Source organism: Balaenoptera borealis (genome assembly GCF_965194805.1).
Source record: "Balaenoptera borealis genome assembly, contig: HAP1_SCAFFOLD_1005, whole genome shotgun sequence".
Classification (NCBI taxonomy): domain Eukaryota; kingdom Metazoa; phylum Chordata; class Mammalia; order Artiodactyla; family Balaenopteridae; genus Balaenoptera; species Balaenoptera borealis.
In genome coordinates, this window is record NW_028123204.1 from 157,723 (window position 1) to 171,746 (window position 14,024).

The following is a 14,024-nucleotide window of genomic DNA, read 5'->3' on the forward strand; positions in this document are numbered from 1 at the left end:
GCAGACCCCGGGGCCACCTGGGGCACTCTGTGGAGCCCCGTGCCATGATGCCCACCTGCCCTGCCAGGCCACTGGTGTGGGTGGGTCCTCCCTTACTTCTGGTCCCTTCTCTGTTTCCAGGACAGAACTGTACCTGCACCAGCTGGCAGACAGCAGCTCCTTCGGCATGGGCGTGTGGCCTAAGGTAAAGAGGAGGTCCTTCTGGGTGTGAGTGGGTGTCTGTGTCCCCATGGCCAAGATGGGCGGGTCCCCTGTGTGGCTCGTCCCTCTGCCACTGGGGTAAGTAGTTGGCAAGGGCTGGTCACGTGGGGGAGGCAGGGTTGCCTTTATGGGGCCTGGGCTTGTCAGGGAAATGAGTCTTGTGCTAATAAAGGGAACCAGGAGGTGGTTTGTGTAGAGGTAAGGGCGCGGTCTCCGGGACAGGCTGTCTGGGTTCAAACCCCGGCTCTGACACTTACTGGATATGAGACCTCAGGCATGGACCCTAGCCTCTCTGAATGTCTGTGTCCTCTTCGGTAAAATAACAACAGAACGGGCGGGCAGGCTGAGGGGAGGACAGAGCGTGGCACGGCCTGCCCGCCTGGGCCACGGGGAGAAGGTCGGGGCGCCGCCCGCGCCCTCGTTCCGCTGCCTGGCGTCCTTTGTGGAGGCAGGGCTCCCAAGGAGCTCAAAGGCCAGGGAAGGACACACGGGACGGTCCAGAGCCACCCTACCGCTCCAGTGGTGCAGCACCCTCTCTGAATTCCTACTGCCACCAAAACACATCCCTAAGGCCTTTGGGAAGAATTGCTAGGACCCAGGAAGGCGGCCCCTTGCTGTGGTCCAGACTTCAGCAGCTGCCGATGACCAGAGGGAGCCAGCCGGCCAGCCGTGAGCAGGAGGACAGGACACGGGGACAGGGACAGCCACAGCCGGGCTTCCCGCAGCTGTGCCCACCGCCAGAACCAGCTCCAGCCAGTCACAGCCCCCGAGATGCCAAACAGTGACGGGCGAGAGGCCGGCAGGAAACTGACACCCCCTCACTGGAGAGCCTGCCCGGTCGGGGTGCGGGGCACCATCCCCGTCTGAACTCACCCCACAGCTCAGCCGTCTCCCAGTGACCCAGACGCGTCACCACGGCCCCAGGGCTGATCCCCGACCAAGGTCAGAACTCCCCCCAGTGTGACGGCCCCCATGCCACTCCTGTGGTGGAAGGGACGGCAGGCAGAGACCAGGAGTAGAGTCTTTTTTATTAATGGCTGCGTTTTCAAAGAACCGTTTTGTTACCAGGAAAGCTCCCCAGGAAGGGATTGCATTAGTGCAACAAGGGGGAGCCTTGATGCCAGGCTTTCCAGACACTTCCAGGTGGAGACTTTTGGCCTAGGCCGGCCGCCGGGGACTCGGGGGCTGGGAGGACACACGGCCCCTCCCCCGCCCCGACGGGGCGCTAAGGCACCCGGCCCGCCCGGGGGGGCAAAACCCCGTGCCATCAGCAGGCCGGCGGCTTGCAGCCCTCAACCTGCAGCCCTTTGCTCAGGAGGAAGGCGTCCTGCATGGGGTCACAACCCAGGAAGAGCTTCACCATGCCCTTGGCATCCTCGGAGCCCCCTGGCCTCAGAATGCAGCTTCTGTAGTCCATGGCAACCTGAGGAGAGGGGGCGGGGCTGCAGGAGGGTGGAGCACCCCCTTCACGGAGGGTGTGGGTGTGGCCACCTCTGCTGTGACTCAACAAAGGGCAGGGGAGCAGGGGGTTCTGGGCAGGGCCCTCAGAGCCTGGCAGGCCCAGGCGGGCGGCAAAAGCATCTAGGCCCAGGCCCAAGGACCTCCGTGTTGGTCTGCACGGCAGGCCGGCCTCTCACCTTGCCACTCAGGACGCCCTCCTGCTTGAAACGAGTGTGTGGACCGTGTCCGCGGAGTACACCTCGCTGCACAGGTAGCCATAGGACTGGGCGTCGTAGCTTCCTGCCAGGTGGCCGAAGGTCGCAGGCAGGTGGGTCCCTGGGACACACGCGGAGAGGCTCCTGCCCGGCCCCCTGGCCGCTCCGTGCCCCTTCCCCAGAGCCCAGAGCTTGGGGCCTCAAAGCAGCCCTGTCTGAGTCCCCTGCCACTAGAGGGAGTATTGGCCCAACACTTCTAGAAAACGGGGACCTTGCGGGCAACTCAGTGGAGGGACACAAATCAATCTTTGCCGACTTTCTGCTGAAGCTCACGAGGGTTCACCCCTAAGCCTCTTACAGGGACAGCTGCCCGAGGCTCCGAGGGATGAGTCAGGGCTCGCCCTCCAGCACGGGGAGAGCGCGGGTTAAAGCGCTCACGAGGGAGTGAACTGCGTCTCCGCACCGACACGCACGGGCAAACCTCGTCGACGCGTTCCGTCCGGGGTATGAAGCCCTCTCCTGCCTCTTCCAGGCTCTCCAGAAAGCACGTGCAGATACGCCCAGCCCACCCTCGGACTCCGCGGGCCACAGCTGGAGGGACCAGCCCAGGAACCCAGGCAGGAAGAGGCCAGAGGTCAGCGAGCCTCGACCAGAGCCCGTCAGTCGGTCCCCCTTCACACACCACCAGAGGATCCTCTTGACCTGGGCAGTAGCCGCCAACCGACCGCTAAGGTGGGCCCGGCGTGCGCTTGGGTACCTGGCGTGGCTGGGACCCCGAGGATCTCCTGGCAGAGGCGGGCATTGTCCTAGGCCGGGTCCGAGGGCGTCTGCGTGTGCAGGGCCTGGTCCACCTTGGCCAGGACGATCTGGCGCAGGTTGAAGAGGCCTGGAGGGCGGGAGGAAGGAGACGGGGGCGCTGGCACTGTGTCCAGGCCGCGCTTTCCAGCCGGGCGGTCCGGGAGCCCCTTTCCTTTCCCTCGGCCCGGCCGCACGGGGGTTGGCCAGCCGGGACTTGATGAGCTTGTCCAGCAGCTCCTGGGGGACGGCGCTGCTCGTGCCCCGCCGAGACTGGCAGCAGCGCCAGGGCTTCACAGGGCGCGGCGCTCCCGGCCCCAGAGCCTACCCTCTGGTTCTCATCCCCGGCTGTCACCAGAGTCGCAGGCAACGTGCCCTTCTTTTCGTTTGTCTTTTTTCCGGCCCTCGACCACGCAAAGGTGTGAAGCCCTGCCACTCGCTGCCACGTGGATGCACCGTGAGAACACGGTGCTCAGCGAGAGAAGTCAGACACAGAAGGACACACAGGGTGTGACCCCACTGAGGGGAAACGTCCAGAACAGGTAGATCCACAGAGTCAGAGTGGGTTCCTGGTTGTCAGGGACAGGGGAGGGGAGGGAATGATAACTAAGGGCGTGAGGGACCTTTTTGGGGTGAGGGAAATGTTCCAGAACAGGGCAGTAGTGACGGCTGCACAGCTCAGTAAAGTGTCCCCACGCGCTCCGGTTGCAGTCTGTGAGAGCATCGCTCTCAGGACGAAGGGCTGACTGCAGGAAGACTGAACGAGCACTGGGTCCTGGGCCCAGACGCTCATCTGGGGACCCCCCCCACATTGGGAAGTCACTGGGACTTGCTGAGCCTCCACCGAGACTGGCAGCAGCCCCAGGGCCTCACAGGGCGTGGTGCTCCCGGCCCCAGAGCCTAACCTCTGGTTCTCATCACCGCCTGTCACCAGCCTTGCATGCAACGTTCCTTTCTTCTATTTTGTCTTTTTTAAAGGCAACTCTTGAATACCTGTATTTAACATGCAGGGAACCAGTCCTGACTCCTTGGTCTGGGACTTCCAGCCTCCAGAGTCTCGAGGACATCCACTTCCGTTGTTTACGCGCCCAGTGCGTGGGGTTTGATGATGGAAACTGACACCGAGGGCGTCTCCTCGTGCGGGGTGACATCAGCGGAAGAATCCCGTGGCGAGGGCCTGCCTGAGGACCACGGGAGAGCCCGGGCCCTCCCCGCCCCCTGCCTTCAGCCCCTCGCCCGCACCCTCCTGGGAGCGGAGCTGGTGCATCGCTTGCCAGAACTCATGGAAGTAGGTCTCCAGCTCATCATGCTGGAACAGGGAGGGCGGGTTGGGCGTAGGCTTGGTGAAGTTGGCCACCATGGCCGCGATGGCAATCTGGCGCCTCCCGTCCTGCTGCAGGCAGCCCGGCTGCAGGCCAAAGCAGGCCATGTGCCCGGACTTCCCTTCCCTGGGGAGGGACGCGGGTGAGGCCCCGCTACCACAGAGGAGCCCCGGCCCACGGCCGACAGGTTCCCCCACGCATGCACCGAGGGTAGAGGTCCAGGTAGAACTTGCTGATGGATGACCTTGCCCGAGGCCACGTCCCGGACCGTGTAGAGCCTCACATCTTCATCTTCGTGACGCATGTTGGCGCCTTCCTCCAGGTCGAAGGTCAGCCCCAGCAGCTCCTGGGAGATGCCCAGCCGCCCGCGCGTGACCACCTGCATGGGGAAGGACTCATTGAGCAGGTACTGGTCCACGTGGTAGCGCGTCTCCTCCCCCTGGTTCATGTAGTAGCGCAGGTCCTAGACGTTGATGGGCCCATCAAAGTGCAGGCCCCGCCTCTGGCACTCAGCCTTCTTTAGCTCCAGGATCAGGGCCGCTCCTGCTCCCCGAGGGGCTTCAGCTTCTGGGCCAGCTCATCTGCGGGCGGAGGGGAGAGGCTCAGCTATGTCCCTGTGGCAGCCGCCCAGCCGCCCCCCACCCCACGCCCCTCGAGGCAGAATGAAGGGTTGGGGAAGGCGACCCCCAAGGGCTGACACAGTGGGGTCTCAGGCAGCACCACGTCCAGTCAAGGTCCACCTGACCCCCGTCCCCACTGGGACTCGGGGAGGCGGGGTTACCTAGGAAAGTGGCCACCACCTGGCTGGTCTTGGCCATGTTCATCTCCAGCACAGAGTCGGCACGCGTGCTGAATCCCAGCAGGCGGGACTTCTGAGCCTGCAGCCTTACCAGCTCCCCGAGGATCGCGCAGTTCTCCTGGAACCCAGAGACAGCCAGCGCTGGGGACCGTGGGCCACGCCCTCCCCACAGGCCCCGGGCCAGGTCTCTGTGGGTGGGAGGGCTCTCAGGCCACTGGCAGGCACAGCCAAACCCCCTCCCTCCTCCTCCTGGCCTGGATTTCTAGACACTTTGGTGCTGTCCTAACATGTGGTCTTTATGAACACAGGTCCTTTTGGAACCAGAAATGGCGTGAACCATGATGAGCTCTAAGGCCAAGGGCAGGAAGAAATGTGACCAGGCTCTCCACCCGGGCTCAACAATACAAACTTGGCTGCCGTGCAGACAGCAGCTCATCCCCACGGCGCCCGAACACCCAGCCCCTGGACGGCGAGAGACCTGTTGCTGCAGGTGCCCCGTGGTTGGCTGGTGAGGCCTGGCCCCAGGCGTACGCCACCTTCTCTGGGGCCACCTCTCTGGGTCTGCGGTGGGGTTCTCCTGGGAGCCCCCAGTCACCACAGGACCAACGTGGCCTGTCTGCAGCCCAAGAAGGTGGGGACACAGGTCTGTCCCCCGTGGACATCACCCGCGAGGCCGAGCAAGCACCAGTGGTGTCTGCGGGGAAGATGAAGGGCTCATGCACAGCCCCCATCTACTGAAGATGCTAAACGGGAGAAGCACAGACTGCAGCCACATGCGGTATGGACCAAACGCAAGTGTCCTTGCAGGAACCGATGTCTGAATGTCGAGGCTGTTCCCGGGCCACAGTGAGAAGGCCCAGGCCCCACGCAAGGCACAGAGAGGGGATGGGGGGAACATCTGCGAATCTGAGCTCATCGGGCATCACCCCAGAAGGAGAGGGAGAGAGCCAGAAGGAGATACGGAGGGAGAGGGAGAGAGAGGGAGGTACAGACGTCTCTCCTTTCCCTGGGGGTTCTCTAGTGCAGCCAAGCCTGAAAACCACTGCATTTCGGGAGATGGGTCCTCGTGGAAAAGTTAAATAGTAGCTCATGGCATTATCGACACATATTAAAATGGCCCCAAATCTTGGGGAGTCAGGGAGGGGAGCTGGCGGCTGCCTCGTAAAGGAGGAGAGATTGGGCGTCAGAGGAGGTGCCTGCCTCCACCACCTCCGCCGCCGCTGCCCCCCCCCAGGGCCCCGCAGACTTCATCTCCCAGCTGTGGTCCTGGGCTGGAAGGCAGCGGGGAGGTCAGGCCGTCCCAAGCATCAACGTTGACTTCAGGGCTGATCTGAAAGGCGCCTGGTGTTTGTTGAAGCAGAAAAAAGAGAAAGCAGTGGGCAGAGGATGGGAGGGGGAGGGAGCCCCCATCAGCCCTTCTCCCTGTCTCCCTCTCTGTCTCCCTCCCTCCCTCCCTCCCTCTACCTCCCTGCCTCTCACTCTCCCTCCATCTCTCCCTCTCTCCCTCCCTCTCTCCCTGTCCCTCTTGCCCTGTCCTGTCCCTCTCTCCCTCCCTCCATCCCTGTCTCTCTTTCCCTGTCCCTCTCTCCCTCTCCCTCTATCCGTCCCCCCTCCCTTTCCCCGTTTCCATCTCCCTCTCTGCCTCCCTCTTTCCCTGTCCCTGTTTCCCTGCTCTGCTCTCCCTCTCCCTCTCCCTCTTTCCCTCTCCCTCTCTCCCTGTCCCCCTTTCCCTGTCCCTGTTTCCCTGTTCCGCTCTTCCTATACCTCTTTCCCTCTCCCTCTCTCCCTCTCGTGCTCCCTCTCCCTCTCCCTCCACCTCCTTCCCTCTCCAGAGAGGGAAGGAGGTGGAGGGAGAGGGACAGGGAGCAGGAGAGGGAGGGGGGAGAGGGAGAGAGGGATAGAGGGAGGGAGAGGGACAGGGAGCAGGAGAGGGAGGGGGAAGAGGGAGAGAGTGATGGAGGGAGGGAAAGACAAAGACATCTCTCCCTCCCTCCCTCTATCCCTCTCTCCCTCTCTCCCTCCCTCTCTCCCTCTTCCTCGCTCCCTCTCCTCCCTCTCCCTCCGTCTCTCCATCTCCCTCACTCCCTCCCAGAGACAGAGAGACGAAGAGGCAGAGACAAGGGAGAGGGAGAGAGGGAGAGGGAGAGAGAGGGGGAGAGAGGGAGAGACGGAGAGAGGGAGAGAGAGAGAGGTCTCTTCCTCCCTTTCCCTCTCTCCTCCTTCTCTCCCTCTCTCCCACTCTCCCTCTTCCCTCTCCCTCCCTCCCCCCTCCCTCTCTCCCTCTCCCCCTCTCCCTCGTCTCTCCCTCTCCCTCCATCTCTCCCTCTCTGGGAGGGAGTGAGGGAGAGGGAGAGACAGAGGGAGGGAGAGGGTGAGACAGAGGGAGGGAGAGGGAGAGAGGAAGGGAAAGGGCGAGGGAGGGAGAGGGAAGGAGGACGAGACGTCTCTCCGTCTCTCCCTCTCCGTCTCCCTCCCCCTCCCTCTCTCCCTCTCCCTCCCTTCCTCTCCCTCTCCCTCTCCTAGAGGGAGGGAGGGAGAGGGAGAGACAGAGGGAGAGGAGAGGGGGAGTCGGAGAAGGAGGTAGGGAGAGGGAGAAGGCGAGAGGGTGCCTGCTTCCCTCTCTGTCTCCCTCCCTCCCTCCCTCCCTCTCCGTGTCCCTGTCTCCCCCCTCTCCCTCTCCCTCTGTCTCTCCCTCTCTGGGAGGGAGAGAGGGAGAGGGAGAAGGAGGGAAAGTGATGGAGGGAGGGAGAGGGAGAGAAGGAGGGGAGAGGGAGAGGGAGGGAGGAAGAGAGCTCTCCCTCTCTCCCCCCTCTCTCTCCCCCTCCCTCTCTCCCTCTCCCCCTCTCCCTTGTCTTTGCCTCTCCCTCCGTCTCTCCCTCTCTGAGAGGGAGTGAGGGAGACGGAGAGACGGAGGGAGAGGGAAAGGGAGGAGAGGGAGGGAGGGAGGGAGAGACGTTTCCTCCCTCCCTTTCCTCCCTCTTCTCCCTCTCCTTCTCCCTCTCCGTCTAACTCTCCCGCTCCCTCCATCTCTCCATCTCCCTCACTCCCTCCCAGAGGGAGAGGGGAGGGAGAGAAGGAGAGGGAAAGAGGAGAGGGAAGAGGGAGAGGAAAGAGGCAGAGGAAAGAAGCAGAGGGAAGAGGCAGAGAGGGAAGAGGGAGAGAGGGAGAGGGAGAGAGAGGGGGAGAGAGGGAGAGACGGAGAGAGGGAGAAAGAGAGAGGTCTCTTCCTCCCTTTCCCTCTCTCCTCCTTCTCTCCCTCTCTCCCACTCTCCCTCTTCCCTCTCCCTCTCTCCCCCCTCCCTCTCTCCCTCTCCCCCTCTCCCTCGTCTCTCCCTCTCCCTCCATCTCTCCCTCTCTGGGAGGGAGTGAGGGAGAGGGAGAGACAGAGGGAGGGAGAGGGAGAGACAGAGGGAGGGAGAGGGTGAGACAGAGGGAGGGAGAGGGAGAGAGGAAGGGAAAGGGCGAGGGAGGGAGAGGGAAGGAGGGCGAGACGTCTCTCCCTCTCCGTCTCCCTTCCCCTCCCTCTCTCTCTCTCCCTCCCTTCCTCTCCCTCTCCCTCTCCTAGAGGGAGGGAGGGAGGGAGAGGGAGAGACAGAGGGAGAGGAGAGGGGGAGTCGGAGAAGGAGGTAGGGAGAGGGAGAAGGCGAGAGGGTGCCTGCTTCCCTCTCTGTCTCCCTCCCTCCCTCCCTCCCTCTCCGTGTCCCTGTCTCCCCCCTCTCCCTCTCCCTCTGTCTCTCCCTCTCTGGGAGGGAGAGAGGGAGAAGGAGGGAAAGTGATGGAGGGAGGGAGAGGGAGAGAGGGTGAGGGAGAGAGGGAGAGAAGGAGGAGAGAGGGAGAAGGAGGGAGGAAGAGAGCTCTCCCTCTCTCCCCCCTCTCTCTCCCCCTCCCTCTCTCCCTCTCCCCCTCTCCCCCTCTCCCTTGTCTTTGCCTCTCCCTCCGTCTCTCCCTCTCTGAGAGGGAGTGAGGGAGACGGAGAGACGGAGGGAGAGGGAAAGGGAGGAGAGGGAGGGAGGCAGAGGGAGGGAGGGAGGGAGAGACGTCTTCTCCCTCCCTCTCCTCCCTCTTCTCCCTCTCCCTCTCCCTCTCCCTCCAACTCTCCCGCTCCCTCCATCTCTCCATCTCCCTCACTCCCTCCCAGAGGGAGAGACGGAGGGAGAGGCAGAGACAGGGGAGAGGGAGAGAGGAAGAGGGAGAGAGAGGGGGGAGAGAGGGAGAGGGAGAGAGGGGGAGGGAGAGAAGGAGAGGGAAAGAGGAGAGGGAAGAGGGAGAGGAAAGAGGCAGAGGAAAGAGGCAGAGGGAAGAGGGAGAGGAAGAGGGAAGAGGGAGAGAGGAGAGAGGGAGATAGGGAGAGGAAAGAGAGAGGGAGAGGGAGGGAGAGGGAGAGAGGGAGGGAGAGAAGAAGAGACAGAGGGAGAGCGAGAGAGGGAGTGGGAAAGAGGTAGAGGGAGAGCGGAACAGGGAAAGAGGTACAGGGAGAGAGGGAGGCAGAGAGGGAGGAGAGGAAGCAGGGAGAAAAGAGAGAAAGAACACACCGTCTACATTTCTGTCAAATGACACCGGGGATCCTTACACAACCAGGAGAAAGTAACACAGGGAGGCTCTTTCTCAGCTGGAACTGGAACTGCAGACGGGGCCAAACACCACCAGGCTGGCCACACGTGTCCAGCCGCCGCTCCAGCCCCGTCAGCCGTGAGTCCGGTCACCAGGGCTCTGAGTGTCTGCTCCAGGGAGCTGGGGTTCACCCTCTCACCCGGGAGGCCAGGCCAAGAGAGCAGGGCCCCGGGCTGGACACATAGGGGAAAACGCATCCCCACAGGACAGCTTGTGCGAGCAGATTCAGCTACCAGATTCTAGAGGCCCGGGACCACCCTGTGGCCCGTGAAACCCAGGAGCCACGAGGGTCTTGCAACGTGATTCCTGTCCGTTGGACTGTAAAGTTTATGTAGGGAATCTTGGAAACAGTGGTAACAAGGCTGAATTGGAACGAGCTTTAGGCTATTATGGACCACTCTGAAGTGTGTGGGGTGCTAAAAACCCTCCCGGCTTCACTCTCGTTGAATGTGAAGATCCCCAAGATGCAGCCGATGCTGTCCGAGAACTAGATGGGAGAACACTATGTGGCTGCCGAGTAAGAGTGGACCTGTCGAATGGGGAAAAGAGAAGTCGAAATCGTGACCGCCTCCTTCTTGGGGTCGTCGCCCTCGAGATGATTATGGGAGGAGGAGTCCTCCACCTCCCACACATCTCCAAGATGGAGAGCCTTCTCCGTCAGCCAGAGCAGGTCCCTTTCTAGATATAGGAGAAGAGAGAGATCCCTGTCCCAAGAGAGAAATCACAAGCCGTCCCGATCTTTCTCTAGGTCTCCTAGCCGATCTAGGTCAGATGAAAGGAAATAGAAGACCACTTTGCAAGAGGAGTGGTGTACAGGCAATAACTTCATTTGGCAGGAGTATGTACAGAAAATTCAAGTTTTGTTTGAGACTTCCGAAGCTTGGTGCACTTTTTAAATGTTTTAGTTGTTCACATTTGTTTGTCTCTTGGGACAGTGACACATAAAGGTGTCATTCTCTATGGTTTGAAATGGGTCCTGTGAGGCATGTAATATGAAGAATTGTTACCTTACAATGTTCCCTTAAGCAAAATTGAACTTGCTTTGAATTTTTGGTCTTGCCTAGACTGATAATAAAACTCTAACTCCTGCCCACCTAAAGTGTGATGTTTACTATTATGGAAACAACACTGGCAAACATTGAAAAGACTTTCTGTAGCTGGGATGTGGTATGCAGCTGTAGTTAAGCAAGCAGTCTTTAAAAGGTGCTGTGAACCCAAGCCAGCAGGTAAAAATGAAAGCCGCACCCTTACCCTAGATTAGAGGTTTAAAAATTCCACTAGTCTTCACACCGGACAAGAGATTGTCCAGGGAGTTTAAAATCTAAGAAGTTTCAAGGAAGTTAGTTTACCTTTGAGTTAGGTCATACGTCCCCTCTGTGATTGCTGTACATGAATACATAGCTCTTTGTAATATTTTTTGGAAATTTGAGATTATCAAGATACCAATGTCCTGCCAGATTAAGAGTATATTGTAGAGCTGAACTTTGAGTTACTGTGCAATTTTTTTTTTTCATGCTGTCATTTGTAATATGTTTTGTGAGAATCCTTGGGATTAACGTTTTGGTTGCAAAAGAAAAAAAGAAAAGAAAAGAATCCGCCTGCCAATGCAGGGGACACAGGTTCAAGCCCTGGTCCGGGAAGATCCCAGGTGCCGCAGATCAACTAAGCCCGTGGGCCACAACTACTGAGCCTGCACTCTAGATCCTGGGAGCCAGAACTACTGAGCCCCCGTGCCACAACTACAGAAGCCCACACGCAACGAAGACCCAACGCAGCAAGAAAAAAAAGACAATACTGGCCAGGTGATCAAGGGTAAAATCGTTTGTCATAAGTCCCGTTGATGGTGTGTATCCTTGATGTGACCTGAGGAGAATGGCATTTTTATCTCTGTCTGGGTCTTCCGCCCCAAACCCCATAACTCCAGACCAACCATAAGAAAACATCAGAAAACAAACAGACTAACAAATTGAGGGACAAAACACCTGACCAGTCCTCCTCAAAACTTTCAAGGTATCAAAACCCAGCGACGTCTGAGAAATGTCACAGCCCAGAGGAGACTGGGACAGAAAAAGGATGTTAGGGGAACACTAGGGAAATTCTAATAAAGTGTGGACTTTAGTTAATAACAATGTATCCATCTTGGTTCCTTAGTTGGATAAACATGTCACACTAAGGTACTAATGAGTTGGAAATAGGGGTACTGGGTCAGGGTCCACGGCACTCTGTACACTCTGTACAGATCTTTGCAACTTTTTTGTAACTCTAAGCTCTTGTAAAATTAAGCGAGTACTGAACAGAGCTAAGAATGTTATTTCCCTGATTTGAACATGCCTGAGTTTCTTTTCATGGTCACATTTTTGCTATTTGGATGTGTCTTGGAATCAGTAGCAAAGGAGAGTTGCCAGCCCCTGGGAAGATGTGGGTGGTTCGCAGGTGGCTTGCTCTGGAGCTGAAGACCACGGTGGGGTGGGAAGTCTGCAGCCTCGGGCTGCACTTAGAAACATGGGAGGGGATGGGCCAGCTCAGTTAGGGATGGAACCTATAAATAAAACTTTTTTCTTTTCCGTTATGGCTTATCACAGGATACTGAATATAGTTCCCTGTGCTAGACAGTAGGACGTTGTAGTTTATCCATCCTATATTTAATAGTTTGCATCTGCTAACCCCAAACTCCCAATCCAACCCTCCCTCACTGTTTCTCCCCCTTGGCAACCACAAGTCTGTTCTCTATGTCTGTGAGTCTGTTTTTGTTTTGTAGACGCGTTCATTTGTGTCGTATTTTAGATTTCACATATAAGTGAGATCATATGATATTTGTCTTTCTCTTCTGACTTACTTCACTTAGTATGATAATCTCTAGGTCCATCCACGTTGCTGCAAATAGCATTATTTCATTCTTTTTATGGCTGAATAATATTCCATTGTATATATGTACCACATCTTCTTTATCCATTCATCCATCAGTGGACATTTAGGTAGCTTCCATGTCTTGGCTACTGTAAATAGTGCTGCAATGAACGTTGGGGTGCATGTATCTTTCTTTCTTTCTTCTTTCCTTCTTCCTTTCTTCCTTTCTTTCTTTCTCTCTCTCTCTTTCTCTTTCTTTCTTTCTTTCTCTCTCTCTCTTTCTCTCTTTCTTTCTTTCTTTTTTCTTTCTTCTTTTATTGTCACACGGCATGTGAGATCTTAGTTCCCTGACCAGAGATGGAACCCACGCCCCCTGCACTGGAAGCATGGATTCTTAACCACTGGACCACCAGGGAAATGCCAGGGGTGTATGTATAGTTTTGAATTAGAGTTTTCTCCGGATCTATGCCCGGGAGTGGAATTGTGGGACCCTATGGCAGCTGTATCTGTTCCTGCACGCCTCACATCAACCACCTGCACTCCAATCCTTGCTCTCAACGTCATCTTCGGGGAACCCAACCTGCGACAGGGACCTTGACAAGAAGAAATGGCTCAGGGAAAAGCTACCTGCACGGGGAGGAGATAGAGACCATCGCCCCTGGGGTGCGGAGGGGAGAGTGGGTGCAGAGGTTTGTCATTTCACCCCCGATACTCATCTCAGCCCTCGTGGCTGCCCCACTCTAGGTCACCTCGGGATACAGAGGTGACCCGGTTAGAGTCCCTGCCTGTGCAGGAATCGGGGCACCAGCGGGTCTGAATAATATTAGTGCAGGGTCTCCCCCGTGGCACTGGGGTTATTCGGGGCGGGTCATCCTCTGCTGAGGGCCCCTCCTGGGCACTGTGTGGGGTTTAGCAGCATCCCTGGCCTCACCCATTTGATTCCAGGGGCCCTCCCTCCCAGTTGTGACAACCACAGATTTTCCCCACACATCACGGAAGAACTGGGTGAGGCGGGGGCAGGATGGCTCTGGGCGAGGACAGCTGTGTTGAAGCAACCAGCCTGGCCCAGGGCAAGGTCTGCCCCAATCCCGTCAGCGCCTGCATTTAGAACTGCCCCTTTCCTCTCCCACCTCCCCTGCCCTGCAGTGGTCTCCGAGACATCATCCCCATGTAATAAATCACACCTTCTCAGTTTACTGTTTGCTGCCCTCACTAGAACGTGAGCTCTTTGAGGACAGGGATGCTGTTATGTCCCCAGCACCTAGAAGAGTGTCTGCTGTGTAGTAGATGCTTCATAAATACTTGCTGAATAAAGGAGTTGAATAAAGGGATGAGTGGATGAATGAATGAAGGTTACAATGGAAGGAGGGGGGAGATTCCCTTTCTGGCTCTCGGGGGTTGGGAGATCAAGTGAAAGATCTGTCCTAAATAGGCTGACCAGCCTTCTGGGGTTCCCCGGGACTGAGAGTTTCCCCAGAGTTCCAGCGCTCAAACCTGAGCGGTCCTGGGCAAACTGGGGGCGGGTGTTGGTCACCCTATCTAAACACAGTAACAATTCCAGCTGCAATAGCAATGGCCAATGACCTCTACGGTCTTATTGACCATGCACAGTTCTCTACCTGGCGGGGAAGGGTGGGCCGGGATTGGAATTCTGGTGATCCAGGGCGGGTGAGGGCACACCCTGGGCTTGTGGAGGGGAGTCCAGGAAGGTTCTGGAGGAAGTGACAGTGACACAGGAGGGAGGGAGGAGTCTAAGGAAGAACATCCCACATGACAACCTGTGCCAATGGCCCT

At 58.1% G+C, this 14,024-nt stretch overlaps 1 pseudogene across 1 annotated transcript; it reads right to left on the reverse strand.

Moving 5' to 3' along the window:
• Positions 1 to 1,468: 1,468 nt before the first annotated feature.
• On the reverse strand, positions 1,469 to 4,896 carry LOC309621788 (thimet oligopeptidase-like; annotated as a pseudogene). Its single transcript has 6 exons — positions 4,755 to 4,896; positions 4,179 to 4,554; positions 3,805 to 4,099; positions 2,614 to 2,734; positions 1,839 to 1,977; positions 1,469 to 1,624 (listed from the first exon to the last, which is right to left on the reverse strand). The product of its transcript is annotated as a thimet oligopeptidase-like (transcript).
• Between the last annotated feature and the right edge of the window lie 9,128 nt (positions 4,897 to 14,024).